The sequence below is a fragment of the Balaenoptera acutorostrata genome, chromosome 5 (assembly GCF_949987535.1).
Source record: "Balaenoptera acutorostrata chromosome 5, mBalAcu1.1, whole genome shotgun sequence".
NCBI lineage: Eukaryota > Metazoa > Chordata > Mammalia > Artiodactyla > Balaenopteridae > Balaenoptera > Balaenoptera acutorostrata.
In genome coordinates, this window is record NC_080068.1 from 2,764,769 (window position 1) to 2,780,031 (window position 15,263).

Below are 15,263 nucleotides of genomic sequence, written 5' to 3' on the forward strand. Positions count from 1 at the left end.
AACGTTTATAGCTTAAACGTTTCCATGCTATAAACATAGAACATTCTTGAGATCAAAGAGGAAGAAAATCGGTGTTTTTAAAATGAAATACACACAGATTTGGTTTTCTTTTGCTTTCCCAAAACCCAGCCTGTGCCTCTTATAATACAACAGTGATCAATAAAGTGTTTTTTCTCCTTAGTTGTATGACCGAGCAACGCTTAGTGACAACGACCAGCATCGCTTGAAAGATACTGAAAAACTTAAAATACTGAAGAATTTCCACAGCCTCCTTCCCAGTCCTCATTCTTAACGTATGACCTTATTTTCTACTTCACAGAGAATTAGGAAAAAATCAGAAGGGAATGCATACAAGCCTCCAGCGCATCTTCCCAACCTCCTGCAACTGCACCTGTGTACTTGTCCCTTGGCATCCAACAAGGATGCCTCCCTCTGCTCTGCACTAGGATTCCATCTGCTTGCACCCACACAAGGACATTGTTCCAGGAATTCTCTCCTCTCTTCTCCCTGGTGGTCCACCTTCAAGACAGCCCTGGATGATCCTCAACGCCTGGTACCTGCGCCGTGAGGCAGTCCCCTCTCACACTGAGTCAGGGATGGACTGTATAACCAGCAGAATTCTGCAGAAGCCCCAGTGTGTGACTTCAGATGCCAGGTCATAAAAGACAGTGGCACCTCTGCCTTCTTGGAGTTCTCACTGTGGGGAAGCCTCACCATGTCATGAGGACACTCAAGCAGTCCCCCGATGAGGCCCGTGAAGAGAAACTGAGGTCTCCCCCAAGCAGCGAGGGCCAACGTGCCTGGCCCATAAGCAAGCCTCCCCAGAGGTGGCACCTCCAGCCCGTCCACATCTTCAGATGCCTGGAGCCATGGCCAGCATCTCCATGCAGTTTTGGGGGAGACTCTGAGTGAGAACCCCACCCAAGATGCTCCCTAATTCCTGACCCACAGAAACTGTGAGAGAGGACAGATGTCCAGTGTCCCCCAAGGCATTGCATTTGGGATAATTTGTTACGCAGCAATAGATAACTAATACATCTCCCGTGATCACAGGACTTGAGCTGCTCCCCATCTTTCCCAGAGGAAAAGCCAGAGTCCCCTGCAGACCTTACAAGGCCCCTCCCATCCTGTTCACCCCATTCTCACCACCCCAGGTCCACCCACGGTGACCTCCTTCCCTTCCTCAGAGCCCTGAGATGGGCCTCAGGGCCTCTGTCCTCACTGTTCCCTCTCCCCTCTCCCCCCAGCCATCCCTCAATGTCTCCCTCTCTAGGAGGCCTTCCCTGATGACCCTTCCAGAAACACAGCTCCCCACATACACCCACACCCACATCCACACACATTTGTCTTTCTCCCTCCTTTATTTTTTCCTTAATACATATTACTGTTTAATAGACCACATGTACTGTTTATGATCTGGCTGCCCTCATAGCTGAGAGCTGAGCTGGTGCAGGGATTGTTGTCTGTCCCCAGTGCCTATAACACTGTCCAGTTTACTGTACCTCCTCCATAAAGATGTCTTGAATGAATGCATGAATGTTAAGGATGCAAAATTAATAGTACCTTAAAAATGCCTGACATAGGCCTTTGTGATCCGACTCCACTTTATAAACCTGCCTCTAAAATTTACCACTAGTTTATATAGCAAATATAAGGGTCCTTAGAATCCACACATTTTGTTTCATCTTGATTTTCTTCTAAGTTCTCTGTTTTTTAACTTTTATTCCTATTATTATGTCCTCATTCTACACTGCTTCAAAGACTTCATGAAATTAATATAAATAAATGAAAGTAAGTAAGTAAATAGTGTTAGTGTTCTCCTAAACTCAAAATAGGTGATTAAAACTATCACTGGTCCAGTACATTAGAGAATTGTAAACTTTTTAAGGAATAAAGATCTAATTTTTTGTGAACCCTATTTTTAAAAGTTAGCAAAAGGTAATAGTTTATTTTTCATTGAGGTAAACTTTATTGTGAAATAGTTTACATGAAAAATAAACTTTGGATCAGGACAGGGACATTTATTTTTAACATTTTGCCTCAATTCTCAGTATCACAGAGTATTTTTTCTAATGTCAGGTTATTCTTGGAAAATTTCGTTTGCTTTCGGGATATAATAAAACTCTTCTTGAAAATTATTTTTGATAAATTGATTCCTTCTTTTCCAAAGAACCCAGGAAGAGTTATTTTAAAGACTACAGTGAATGATTACACTATCTAGTGAATAAACAGGTTTTTTCTGCCTTCACACAATTCATAATTTCTCATTATGTATAGAATCCTCAAATTTGGGAGCAGGAGAGCACAGCCAGTAGGATCCTATACGAACATTTAGCAACTACCGGAGGGAGGGAGAGTAGCCTAGATTTTGGAAAGCCCTTACAGCCATACTTACCCCAAAGAGTCCTAAAATGATAAACATCTGCTCAATGATCAAAATGGGAAATAATTGGTTTTGATTCTAAAGGAAAGAATAAAATAGTACTTCTCAGGATATGTTTCACCTTGTAAGTACTTCTCTTATTTAGTGAATAGCTGAAAAAGACAATCAAATTAAAAATATATATATACGTATATACCTTATCATATTTATGTGATTGATAAATTTACCTGGCTGAGGAAATAGTGTAATTGCCATAAAATAATCACAAACTTAACACTTTTGTAGATTTTTTAAAATTTACTTTTGTATTGAAGTATAGTTGATTTACAATGTTTCAGATATACAGAAAAGTAATTCAGTTTTATATATATATATGTATATATATATATACACACACACACATATCTGTATATATTCTTTTTCAGATTCTTTTCCATTATAGGGTATTACAAGATACTTAATATATTTCCCTGTGCTATACAGAAGGTCCTTGTCATTTATCTATTATATATATAGTAGTGTGTATCTGTTAATCCCAAACTCCTAATTTATCCCTCCCCCCTCCAACTTTATTTTTTAGAACAGCTCTAGATTTACAGAAAAATTAAGCAGATAGGACAGAGTTCCCATATACCCTGTCTCTCCTCTCTCACAGTTCCCGTTAATAATATCTTGCATTAGTGTGGTACCTTTGATACAATGGATGAACCAATACTGAAACATTTTTATCAGCTAAAGTCTGTAGTTTAGAGTTCACTCTTTAGGCTAGTTCTATGGGTTCTGACAAATGTATAATGTCAAGTACTCACCATTACATTATCATACAGATAGTTTCACTGTCCTTAATCCCCTGTGCTTCACACCTTCATTTCTCCCCTGCTCCGCTTGAACTTCTCACAACTACCGATCTTTTTACTGTCTCCATAGTTTTGTTTTGTCCAGAATGTCATGTACTTGTAATCATAGAGTATGGAGACTTTTCAGATTGGCTTCTTTGACTTAGAAAGATGCATTTAAAGTTCCTTCATGTCTTTTTGTGGTTTGAGTCTTTCTTTTATTGGTAAATAATATCCCACTGTATGGATGTACTACAGTTTGTTTTTCCACTCACCTATTGAGGGATGTCTTGGTTGCTTACAGTTTTTAGCAATTATGAATAAAGCTGCTAGAAACATTTGTGTAGACATAAGTTTCCATTCATTTTTTGTAAATACCTGGAAGGATGATTGCTGGATTATATGGTAAGACTATGTTTATCTTTGTAAGAAACCACCTAACTGTCTTCCAAAGTAACCACACAATTTTGCAATCCCACCTGCAATGAAAGAGAGTTCCTATTGTTCCAAGGTGTTTCCATAATTTGGAATTGTCAGATTTTTGAACTGGAGCCATTCTAGTAGGTTGTGAAGTGTGATTTAATTTGCAAATGTTTTAACTTGTAATTGCCTAGTTACGTGATGCTGAGACTCCTTTCATATGATTATTTGCCATTTTTAAAACTTTTATAAGCTACCTGTTCAGATCTTGAGTCCACTTTTTAAGCTGTGTAGTTGGTTTTCTTACTGTTGAATTTTAAGAGATCTTTGTATGTTTTTGGATACGAGTCCTTTATCTGATATGTATTTTACAAATGTTTTCTCCCATATCAGGGTTGTCTTTTCATTCTCTTACTGTCTTTCTCAGAGAAGTTTTTAATTTTAGTAAGTTCAATTAATCAATTGTTTCTTTCATTCATTGTGCTTTTAGTGTTGTATATTAAAGCTCATCACCAGATCCAAAGTCACTTAGATTTTCTCCTATGCTTTTACAAGTTTTAAAGTTTCATATTTTACATTTAAGTGTATGATATGTGTCAAAATTTTGTGAAAAGTGTAAGGTCTGCATCTAGCTTAGTTTGTTTTGCACATGGATGTCTAGTTATTCCAGCACTATGTGTTAAAATACTGTCCTTTCTCCATTAAATTGCCTTCGTTTCTTTATCAAAAAGCAGTTGACTATATACATGTGGGTCTATTTAGGGCTCTCCATTCTGTTCCATGGATCTACGTGTGTATTCTTTCACCATTACCACATTGTCTTGATTATTGTACTTTCCAGTAAGCCTTCAAGTTGGGTAGTGTTTCTCTTTGTTGTTCTTCAGTATTGTGTTGGTAATTCTGGGTCTTTTGCCTTTTTGTATAAACTTTAGAATCAGTTCATCAATATTCACAAAATAAGTTTCTAGGATTTTGATTGGGATTGCATTCAATCTACAGATCAAGTTGAGGAGAAGTGACATCTTAACCATACTTTCTTCTATCCATGAACCTGGAATGTTTCTCCATTTATTTAGTTCTTTGATTTTGCTCAAAATAATTTTGTAGTTTTCCTCACATAGATCTTATACAAATTTTGTTAGATTTATACTAAATATTTTACTTTTTTAGTGCTAATGTAAACAGTATTTTGCTTTTAACTTCAAGTTTTATTGTCCTTTGCTGGCATATAGAAAACAATTGACCTATCTATTAACCTTGTATCTTGCAACCTTGCTATAATTGCTTACTAGTTCCAGGAATTCTTTCTGGCAATTCTTTGGGATGTTCTATATATACAGTCAAATCATTTGTGAACAAAAACAGTTTTATTACTTCCTTCCCAATCTCTGTAACTTTTACTTCTTTTTCTTGTCTAATTGTTTTAGCTAGGACTTCTAGTACAGTACTGAAAAGCAGCTGTGAGAGGGGCTATCTTTATCTTATTCCTGATCTCAGTGGGAAAGCCTTTAGTCTCTCACCATTAAGTATGATGTTAACTGTGGGTTTTTAATAGATGTTCTTTATCAAACTGAGGAAGTTCCCCTTCCTCAATTTCTAGTTTACTGAGCATTTTTATTCTAAGTGGGTATCGGGTTTTGTCAAATGCGTTTTCTATATCTATTGATATGATCATGTGATTTTTCTTTTTTAGCTTGTTGATATGGTGGATTATATTAATTGACTTTTGAATGTTGAACCAGGCTTGCATACCTGGGATAAATCTCAGTTGGTCATTGGGTGTAATTCTTTTAATATATTGTTGGCCTCTATTTGCTAATATTTTGTTGTGGATTTTTTGCTTGTATATTTGTGAGAGATATTGGTCTGTAGTTTTCTTGTAATGTCTTTATCTGGTTTTATTATTAGGATAGTGCTGGCCTCATAGAATGAGTTAAGAATTGTTTTTTTTGTTTCTTTTTTCTGCAAGAGTATAGATTAATTGGTATACATTTCTTCCCTAAATGTTGGTAGAATTCACCTGTGAACTTATCAAGGCCTGATGCTTTCTGTTTTGAAAGCTTATTAATTATTGATTCAATTTATTTAATATAAGCCTATGCAGACTGTGTGCTCCTCTTTAGATGACTTTTGTCACATTGTGTCTTTTTAGGGATTGGTCCATTTCATCTAGTTTATCAAGTGTGTAAGCATAGAGCTGTTTATAATATTCCTTTATTACCCTTTCAACATCCGTGGGATAAGTAGTGATGGCCTCGCTTTCATTTCTAATAATAGTAATTTGTATCTTTTTTTCTTCAGTTAGCCTAGCTAGAGATTTAGACATTTTATTGATCTTTTCAAATAAACAGCTGTTTCCTTTATTTTCTCTATTGTTTTGCTGTTTTCAATTTCATTGATTTCTACTCTAACTTATTTCTTCTGCTTACTTTGCATTTAATTTGCTCTTCTGTTTCTAGTCTCCTATAATGGGAAAATAGATTACTGATTTTAGATCTTTCTTTTCTAGTGTATGTATTAAATACTATAAATTTCCTTCTATGCACTGCTTTTACTGCATCCCATAAACTTGATAAGCAGTATTTTCATTTTCATTTTAGCTCGATATAAATTTTATTTTGAAAACTCTTCTTTGATCCCTTAGTTATTTAGAGGAGTGTCGTGTAATTTCCAATATTTGGGGATTTTCCAGCTATCTTTCTGTTATTTATTTCTAGTTTAATTCCATTGTGGTCTGAGAGCATACTTTGGGTGACACATATTCTTTTAAATATGTTAAGATGTGTTGTACAGCCTAGAATGTAGCCAATTCTGGTTAATGTTTTATTTGAGCTCACTGAGCTTCTATGTGAGGTTAGTGTTTTATGTGTTGTCTCTTGTGATTGAATGAAATACACAACTGTCTTTTAGATCCAGATGATAATGGCACTATTCAATTCAACTATATCCTCACTGATTTCATGCCTGCTGGATCTGTCCATTACCAATAGAGGGGTGCTGAAACTGCAAGTGTAATAGTGCGTTTATGTCTCTTTCTCCTTGCAGTTTTTTCTGGTTTTGCCTCATGTACTTTGATGCTCGACTGTGAGGTTCGGACACAGGATTGTCGTGTCTTCTTGGTGAGTTGACCCTTTATCATTATGTATCCCTGAAAATGTCCTTGTTCTGAAGTCTGCTTTGTCTGAAATTAAAATGGCCATTCCAGCTTTCTTCTAATTAGTGTTAGCACTGTGTATCTCTCTCCATTTTTAATCTGTGTCTTTATCATTAAAGTGGGTTTCTTGTAAACAACATGTAATTGGGTCCTATATTTTATTCACTCTGTCAGTCTTTATCTTTTAATTGGTGTATTTAGATAATTCACATCTAAAGTGATTATTGATAGAGGTGGATTAATATGTACCATATACTTTTTTCTATTTGTTGCCCTTCTGCTTTGTTTTCTTTTTTTGTCTTCCCTCCCTTTTTCTGGTTTTCATCAGGGATTTATATGATTCTGTTTTCTCTCCTCTCTTAGCCTATTAATTATACTTTTTAAAAGATTTTAAGGGTTGCCCTAGAATATGCAGTAAACATTTATAACTATTCTAAATCCACTTTCAAATAACACTGTACCTCTTCACAGGTAATGCAGGTTCTTTATAATAAACTATTCCCAGTTCCTCCCTCCCGTCCCTTATAACATTGCTGTCATTCATTTCACTTACCCATAAGCTATAATCACCCAACTTATGGTTGCTATTATTATTTTGAAGTTATCTATTAGATGAACTAAGAATAAAAAATAAGGTCTTATTTTTAATTTCATTTATTCCTTTTCTCATGTTCCTCCTTTCTTCATGTAGATCCAAGTTCCTGACTCTACCATTTTTCTTCTCTATGAAGAACTTCTTTTAACATTTCTTCCAAGGCAGGTCTACTCATGAAAAATCTCCTCAGTTTTTGTTGTCTGAGAAAGTCTATTTCCTCTCTACTTTCAAAGGATAATTACACTGGATACAGAATTCTACATTGGTGGATTTTTCTTTCAGCACCATAAATACTTCATTCCACTCTTCTTGTTTGCATGGTTTCTGAAGAGAGAAGTCTGATGTAATTCTATTCTTGCTTTGCCATAGGTAAGGTATATTTTTTCTTCCAGCTTCTTTCAATATTTTTTTTTTTTGTCTGATATTCTGCAACTTGAATATGATATGCCTACATGTAGATATTTTTGTATTTATCCTGTTTGGTGTTTTCTGAGCTTCTTGAGTCTCCGGTTTGGTATCTGCCATCAATTCTGGAAAATTCTCAGCCACTATTACTTCAGATAATTCTTCTCCTGCCTCTCTTTACTGTCTGGTATTCCCATTACTTATATTTTACACCTTTTTGTAATTTTTTCATAGTTCTCGAATATTGTTCCTTTTTCAAAAAAAATCTTTTTTCTCTTTACACTTAAATTTGAGAAGTTTCTATTGACATATCTTCAAGCTCATGGGTTATTTCTCAGCTGTGAAAAGCATTCTTCATTTTGCATTGTTTTTGTTTTCCAGCAGCTTCTTCTGATTCTTAGAGTTTTCATGTCTCTGCTTATATTACACATCTGTTCTTGCAAGTTGTAAACTTTCTCAAGTAGAGCTCTTATCATGTTAATTATTTTAAGTACTTTAAATTCCCAGTCTGATCATTCCAAAACCTCTACCATATCAGAGTCTGGTTCTGATGCTTGCTTTATCTCTTCAGACTGTGTTTTTTCTTGCCTTTTAGCAAGCATTCTAATTCTTTACAAGCCACACATGATGTATCAGATAATAGGAACTGAGGTAAGCAGGTCTTTAGTGTGAGGTTTTATGTTAACATGGCCAGGAGTCGGGCTGTGTTTACTGTTTGCTGTGTCAGAGGTTTCACTTTCCTTTAACATCCCTTGTTCTATCTGCTCTCGTGTCTTTGGGTTTACTTAGAAACTCCTTTCTGAATGGTGTCTGTGTCTGCAGCTCTCTCAGTTGTAATCCACTGTTACTGTACTGGAGAACTTTTAATACGATCAGGTATTGGGAAGGAGAGGCATTCTATAATCTTATGATTAAATCTCCCTTTTTATCCGGCCGGAATCCCCAGGCTATGTCCTTCAGAATAGTTGTTCAGGTTTTTTCTTGTTGTGATGACAGGCATGACAACTTCCAGCACCTTCAAATGTCCAAGTGGGAACCAGCAGTTCTTTTTTCCCTCTTGTGAGACAGGCTAGAAGAGGCACAACTTATCTAATTGTTCTCCCTGGAGGTCAGATGGAGCTCTGATATTGAAGTTTCCCTTGCGGGCTAGCCTTTGTTTCAGGAAAAGGAAGCTTTGGGTATATTTCAGAATGAGTGCTTTTTCCCTCCCCTTGCCAGAGGCGAGAGAGAATTTTTCTCTGATCTTCACAGGAGAGCCTGTGGGGCTCCTGAAGGTAAAACTCCTGAAAGTGTGGGTGCTCCCCTGAGGCTGGGTCCTGCTCCCCCAGAGTTTTCCATTCTCAATTAAGTCCACACTCAGTCTCCAGCTATTCACAGATTACTGCTTAAGTGTCCCCACCCATTACTGGCTCTTGTTCCTAGTCAGCTGGGATTGTCTGCATTCACCTATTTCTTCAGTTTTCAGGGAGGTGATTTGTCCTGAATTCTCTGGTAGATGTAAGAAGAATTGTTGATTTTCAGTTGGTTCAGCCTTTTTCTTGTTGTGATGGCAGCAGTGACAGTTTCCAAGATCTTCATACGTCAGAGTGGAAACCTGAAGTCCTAATAATAATATTTTATATCCATTATATGTTTTGATGACACGAAAGGGTGCCAATGAAAAATTAGTCGATCTAAGAAAGAAATGGAAAATTTTATTCAAGCTAATTTTGAGGATTATAACTCAGAAAGAGCATCTCAGAAAGCTCTAAGAACTATTGTCTCATTAGAAGTCAAGGCACAGTTATATAAGTTTCTTGAGACAGAGGGCTGTACATCAAATGACATGTTACTGGCAGTTTACATGATCCAGATCTAATTGGCATTGTGGCGGGTCATGTGATCCCCTACAAGATCAGGAAGGAATGTTGTCTTTTAAGGAGTTGTCTTGTTAATGCTGGGAGAATGTTGCTCGTTGTGGTTGAGCAGGTATTCCTACAAATGGGGGAGGTCTGGTCGATGCATAAGGCAGATACACAATGCATAGTGCCGGGAGAGAGGGGGCCAAAGGTCAGAGAAGGCTTTTTTATGTTTAAATTTTTCTTGTCTTGCCATTAAATACAAATCTTTATTTCACAAGTTACACAGATCTTATTATTGGCATTTAACCGACAAGAAAACTGAGGCTGAAGGAGATTAAATAACTTTCCCAAAGACAAAGGGCCAGTAGGTGAAGCTAATCTACATCTTCTGGACCCTGCCAAGACTCCTCCAACACAGACACGTATGTTCAGTCATTAATGCACCTGCAACAGTGTGAAAGGAAAACTTCCGTGTAAGAGAGGATTGCCCACATTTCAGTTGGCTCTGTGGCCTGATTATAAAAAGCCCTGCCCTGGGATATTCCATAATAAATGTCCTCAAGCCTGACTCAGACCCCAGCTCCCATTTAGATTTTAGGGGATTCACAACAGTGGGAGTCTCAGTTTCTCAGTATGAATCTGGAGCAAGAACTAACCACGTGATCATTCATTGAGGTCTCTTGCAATCACAAAATGAAGCAGCGCTAGGTTGTATTTAGGCTTCATATTTTTGGAAGAGAGAGTTGGTATATGTGTGTATCTGTGGGTCTGTGGGTATGGATATGTGAAAGAGGAAGTTATGTCTTTACAATTTTTCTGAACTGCTAAATTAAGCCTCTCCCTTAAGTGAAAAGCCTTAGCTTCTTTAATTCTTTAAATGATATGACACTTTACCTTCCCACCTGCTTAAATACACTATAGCTTATGAATGTGAATAATATTTAAAGCAGGACTTCCTTCCGGGATTTCCTTTGCCTTTGGATTGTCCTTATGTTTTCTCGTGGTAACTCCACAACCATTACCAACAGCTGAAATGTCTCAGTGTGCAATGTCACTTCCTCAGAGAGGCCTTCCTTGAACTCTTGGACAGGACAGAACCCAGCACTTCCTCTTTCTGAACCTACGTGTTCATATCTTTGTCCCTTGCTATTCTGGAATCTTCATGAGGGTGGATTCTGCATAAGTCACGGCTGCACCCCCAGGGCTGACAGTCTAGGATGGCGCTGTCCACTAGACCTTTCTGCAGGATAGAGATGTTCTATCATCTGCAAGTGATTGCTGAGCACTTGAAAAGTACAGGTGAACTACTGAATTTTTAATCCCAATTTAAATTTAAATAGCTATAAGCTGCTAGTGGCCCCGTATCAGACCGTGGAGGGCTAGAGCAACGTGTTTCAAAATCTAAATCAAGATGTCAGGAGTCTGCTTCTTGATCCATCCTCCAGGTAATTCTTACCAGCAGTAAAATGTCACAACTGTTGGTCTAGAATGGGATTCTCAATCCTGGCTGCACATTAGACTCGCCTGGAGGAGGTGTTAAAAGAGAACGTGTCCCAGCCACGCCCCTAGAGATTCTATTTCAATTGGTCTGGTGTGGGGTGCAGGTATTAGTATTTAAAAAACGAAACAAGACAGAAACTCTCCCCTGGGGACTGTTACGGGCAGTCAGGCTTGAGTGTCTAGAAGATCTGTTCTCACTCGGCCCTCAGAATAGACCAAATAAATATACAGATAAATGGTCTGGGGGCGTTTATAAAGGATTAGTGATTGCAAGTGAAATCTGGTGATGTCGCAAGAGATAATTAGTGACATTAGTGGTTCAGATGAATTTCTTGACGTTCCATGAAAAAAAAAAAAATCAGCTTTAGATAATCTCTAACGACTGTGTGAAATTCCTTGTCCTTTTATCCATAAACGGTACAAATCATACCAAGCTCTGCGACACCTGGAGAGGGTGACACGCTCAGAGTTCCCTAAGCAATCATCTCTTAAGATACACAAAAGCCTCTCTAGTTTGCTGGTTGATTGACAGAGGGCCTGGTGACTTCACATGGAGTCACGTGACCGTCCACTGCCCGGCAGCTGGAAGAAGGTGTTTTCCAACCTGCCGCTCCGGGCAGGTCCCGGGTCTCCTTTGCTAAGCCCTCCCCCCTCCTCCCCCCGCCAGGTGCGTCGGTCACCGTCTCGGCGGTCAGGAACGGCGCCCGGACTAGCGCGGGAACGTGGGTGCCGGAGTCCCGCCCTCCCCTCCGGCAGGTGCACAGGTAAGGGTCCCGCAGGAAGTCCAGGCTGGCCGGGTGCCCGGCGCAGAGGCAATCAGGCGGGTGCAGGCTGGGCGCCGGCGCGGGGGAGGCGGCCGCGCGGGTGCAGAGCCCAGGGAATTTAAGCCCCGGCCCCGGGCGCGGCGAGGACCGCAACTCAAGGAAACCCGAGCAGCTTTGCAGGGGAGTGTCTGATAAATTTTCAAAACATGCTCCTGATTGAAAAGAAAAAAAAAAAAAAAAATCAAGGCTCAGAATAAGTAGGTTCAAGCACTGCTAATTTTAGCCAAGACACCGGAGGAGCTTGCCAGGGGATTTGAGGAAATTAACACGAAACTAAAACCGAGTCTTAGGTGAAGCGGAGCAAGGAATATTGATCAGCACATACTAAATGCTAACAAAAGGTCTCCAGAGAGAGCGGTTCACAGGAAAAAGCTTAAACTACTACGAGAGATTTAAGGGAGAAGTACTATTCAATGAGACAAAAGTACTAGAACAAAAAGAAATGAATATAGTTTAACAATATATCAGCATATACTTAAACATGTGAAAACCACTTTAGTCTAAAGTATATTAAGTTAATTTAAATATTATTCAAAAGTAGTCTGAGCCTTGTTAACTCAACAGGTTTGCATTTTAAAAAACTGGGTCTAGAGTGTGCTGGAGTGATATTTTTTTCCTTTCCACAGAACTTGATTGATTTAGAATGAGGTAGATTCTTCCTTAAAGATAGTAAACATTGCCAACCCACAGTGAAATTAGATCACATGCTTTCTGAAATGTCCCAGAGGGGCATGCAATAAACTTCATTTATCTGCAGGTAATAACTAAGTAACACTGGTTAATGTTCACTCAGTAGTCAAAATGCAGTGTATGCACCGTGATTAGCACGCCATATTATTCTTTCAGGGAAACCTGAGAAGTTTAGGGTTGTCAGTATTCTTCAGTAGACACATCGTTTTGCTCATGTTGCTATTTTTTTAAGGGTAGGCATTCTCTTCGCAATGTGCTTATAAAGGGAATTTTTCGCTTAGCTGATTTTAGTTAAAATGGAAACAAAATTAGTTTCTTAGCTGAACTTAATCATGTGTCCTCAGTCGTGTGATATCCTTCCTGGATACCTCCTGCTCCTCTGACCTATTGCAGCTCTGGTATTTTAGCAACAATCCACCAGCTTGACCCTTGAGCAAAACCCATGGAAGCCATTGATGGAAGTCACAGGGCTGAAACTTTCTTTGCATCTAATAGTAAGACTATTATTATTTTTATTGAAGTAGTGTTACTGTGTCAGTGTTTAAATGTCTTAGCATCTCTTCCTCAACTACGGTCCCATGGAGGATATTGTCTGAACAGCATTCTGTTTTATTTTAAGAAAACACACAAAATTTTAAATAGATATCTTTTTTGCTAAAATTTATTCATCAATTTGAAGTTATTCCTGTTTTGGGTTAAACTATGTTTAATAATACCAAAGAAGATATATTGTAGGTAGTTGTATATTTGATAATTCTCTGCAAAGAACACATAAGGAACAATACGTGAAAAAAAATGAAACACCTTAAATGTAAAAATTTATCATTGTAAAATAAAATAATAAGGAAAGGTAATTTCAGATGTACTTTGTTCAATACATATCCACAAGACGTTATCACTATAATATTAAATTTGGGGGGAAAAAAACCACTGGATTATTTTAAATTCCATTCCAGAAGATTTATATAGAGAAGTGAATGAATCAAAAGGTCAATGTGCAAAATGATTTCAAAATGGTATTGTGGTATGACTCTGGTTACCTCCTGTGTTAAAAATGACTGTGTTATTTTTTTCTCATGTAGCTTGTACAACTAAAACAGTGAATTATGTTCAACACCCTTTTCCAGATGTTATCTTATGAAAAATGTCTGGTTCTTAGCTATTTGGGTTTTGGTCCTTTAGGAAACTAGAACTTTCTAATAAGCTTAGCAGTGTTGCCCAGTAGAATTTTCTGCAATGATAGGCGTGTTCTACATATAATCTGCTCTGTCCAGTATGGTAGCTGCTGATTATATGTGGCCATTGAGCACTTGAAATGTAGTTAACTTAGCTAAGGAACTGAGTTTTTTTCTTTTACTAAATTTTAATTGATTTTAATGAAAATTTAGTTACCCATATGTGACCAGTGGCTACCGGATTGCACAGATATCTGACTAGCTGCTCGCCTTTGTTCTGCTGGCTGGTTGATAGTATTGCGCAAGACACAGCTGCTGACCTTGTACTGTCAGGGAGTCCTGAAGGTATTTTTCAAGAGCCTTAATCTGGAAGGGATTTAAGAGATATGTTTTTTTCATTTCATTTTTGATGACATTTATTGCTTTGTTTTCATATTACGAGCAATACATGTTCACTGCACACTACCAGAAACACATAAAAGCATAACGTAAAAATTTGCAATCTCCCATAATCGCCACCCTCCAGAGATAACTATTTTAGCATTTTGACACATTTCCTCCCAGTGTCTACCTATTTTTTTTTTCAATTGAGGTATAGTTAACCTACATCACTCCGTTATTTCCAGGTGCACAATACAGTGACTTGATATTTCTATGCATTACAAAATAATCCCTGCAATAAGTCTAGTTACCATCTGTCACCATACAAAGTTACTACAATATAATTAACAATTTTCCCCATACTGTACATTTCATCTTTATCCCTGGGACTCATTTATTTTGCAACTGGAAGTTTGTCCCTCTTAACCCCCTCACCTATTTCACTCACCCCCCGACCCTGTTCCCCTCTGGTGACCACCTATTTGTTCTCTGTATCTATGAGTCTGTTCTTTGTTATGTTTGTTCCTTTGTTTTGTTTTTCAGAGTCCACATATTAGTGAAATCATACGGTATTTATTTTTCTCCATATGATTTATGTCACTTAGCATAATACCTTCTAGGTCCATCCATGTTTTCACAAATGGCAAGATTTCCTTATTTTTATGGCTGAGTAGTATTCCATGTTTTGTGTGTGTGTGTGTGTGTGTGTGTGTGTGTGTGTGTGTATATATCACATCTTCTTTATCCATTCATCTGTTGCTGGGCACTTAGGATGCTTCCATATCTTGACTGTTGTAAATAATGTAATGAATAGAGGTGTGCATACATCATTTTGAATCAGTGTTTCAGTTTTTCTTCAGAATGATACCAAGAAGTGGATTTTCTGGATGATATGACAGTTCTATCTTTAGTTTTTTTGAGAAACCTCCATACTGTTCTCCATAGTGGCTGCACCAATTTACATTCGCACCAACAGTGCAGGAGGGTTCCCTTTCTCCATACCCTCTCCAGCATTTGTGATTTGTAGACTTTTTGATGATGGCCATTCTGACAGGTGTA

The 15,263-nt window shown here is 37.9% G+C and overlaps 1 protein-coding gene across 4 annotated transcripts in view; it reads left to right on the plus strand.

Annotated features, from left to right (window-relative positions):
- The first annotated feature begins 7,681 nt into the window (after positions 1-7,681).
- Positions 7,682-15,263, plus strand: part of TMEM144 (transmembrane protein 144) — a 48,512-nt gene continuing 40,930 nt past the window's right edge. For 2 of the 4 annotated variants that reach the window (XM_007184149.2, XM_057547025.1), the window contains exons 1-3: positions 7,682-7,757; positions 11,802-11,898; positions 12,993-13,142. The gene's annotated coding sequence lies outside the window, so the exon portion shown is untranslated. The remainder of the gene's footprint in view (positions 7,758-11,801; positions 11,899-12,992; positions 13,143-15,263) is intronic. The other 2 variants (XM_007184147.2, XM_007184148.2) reach the window with 2 other exon arrangements.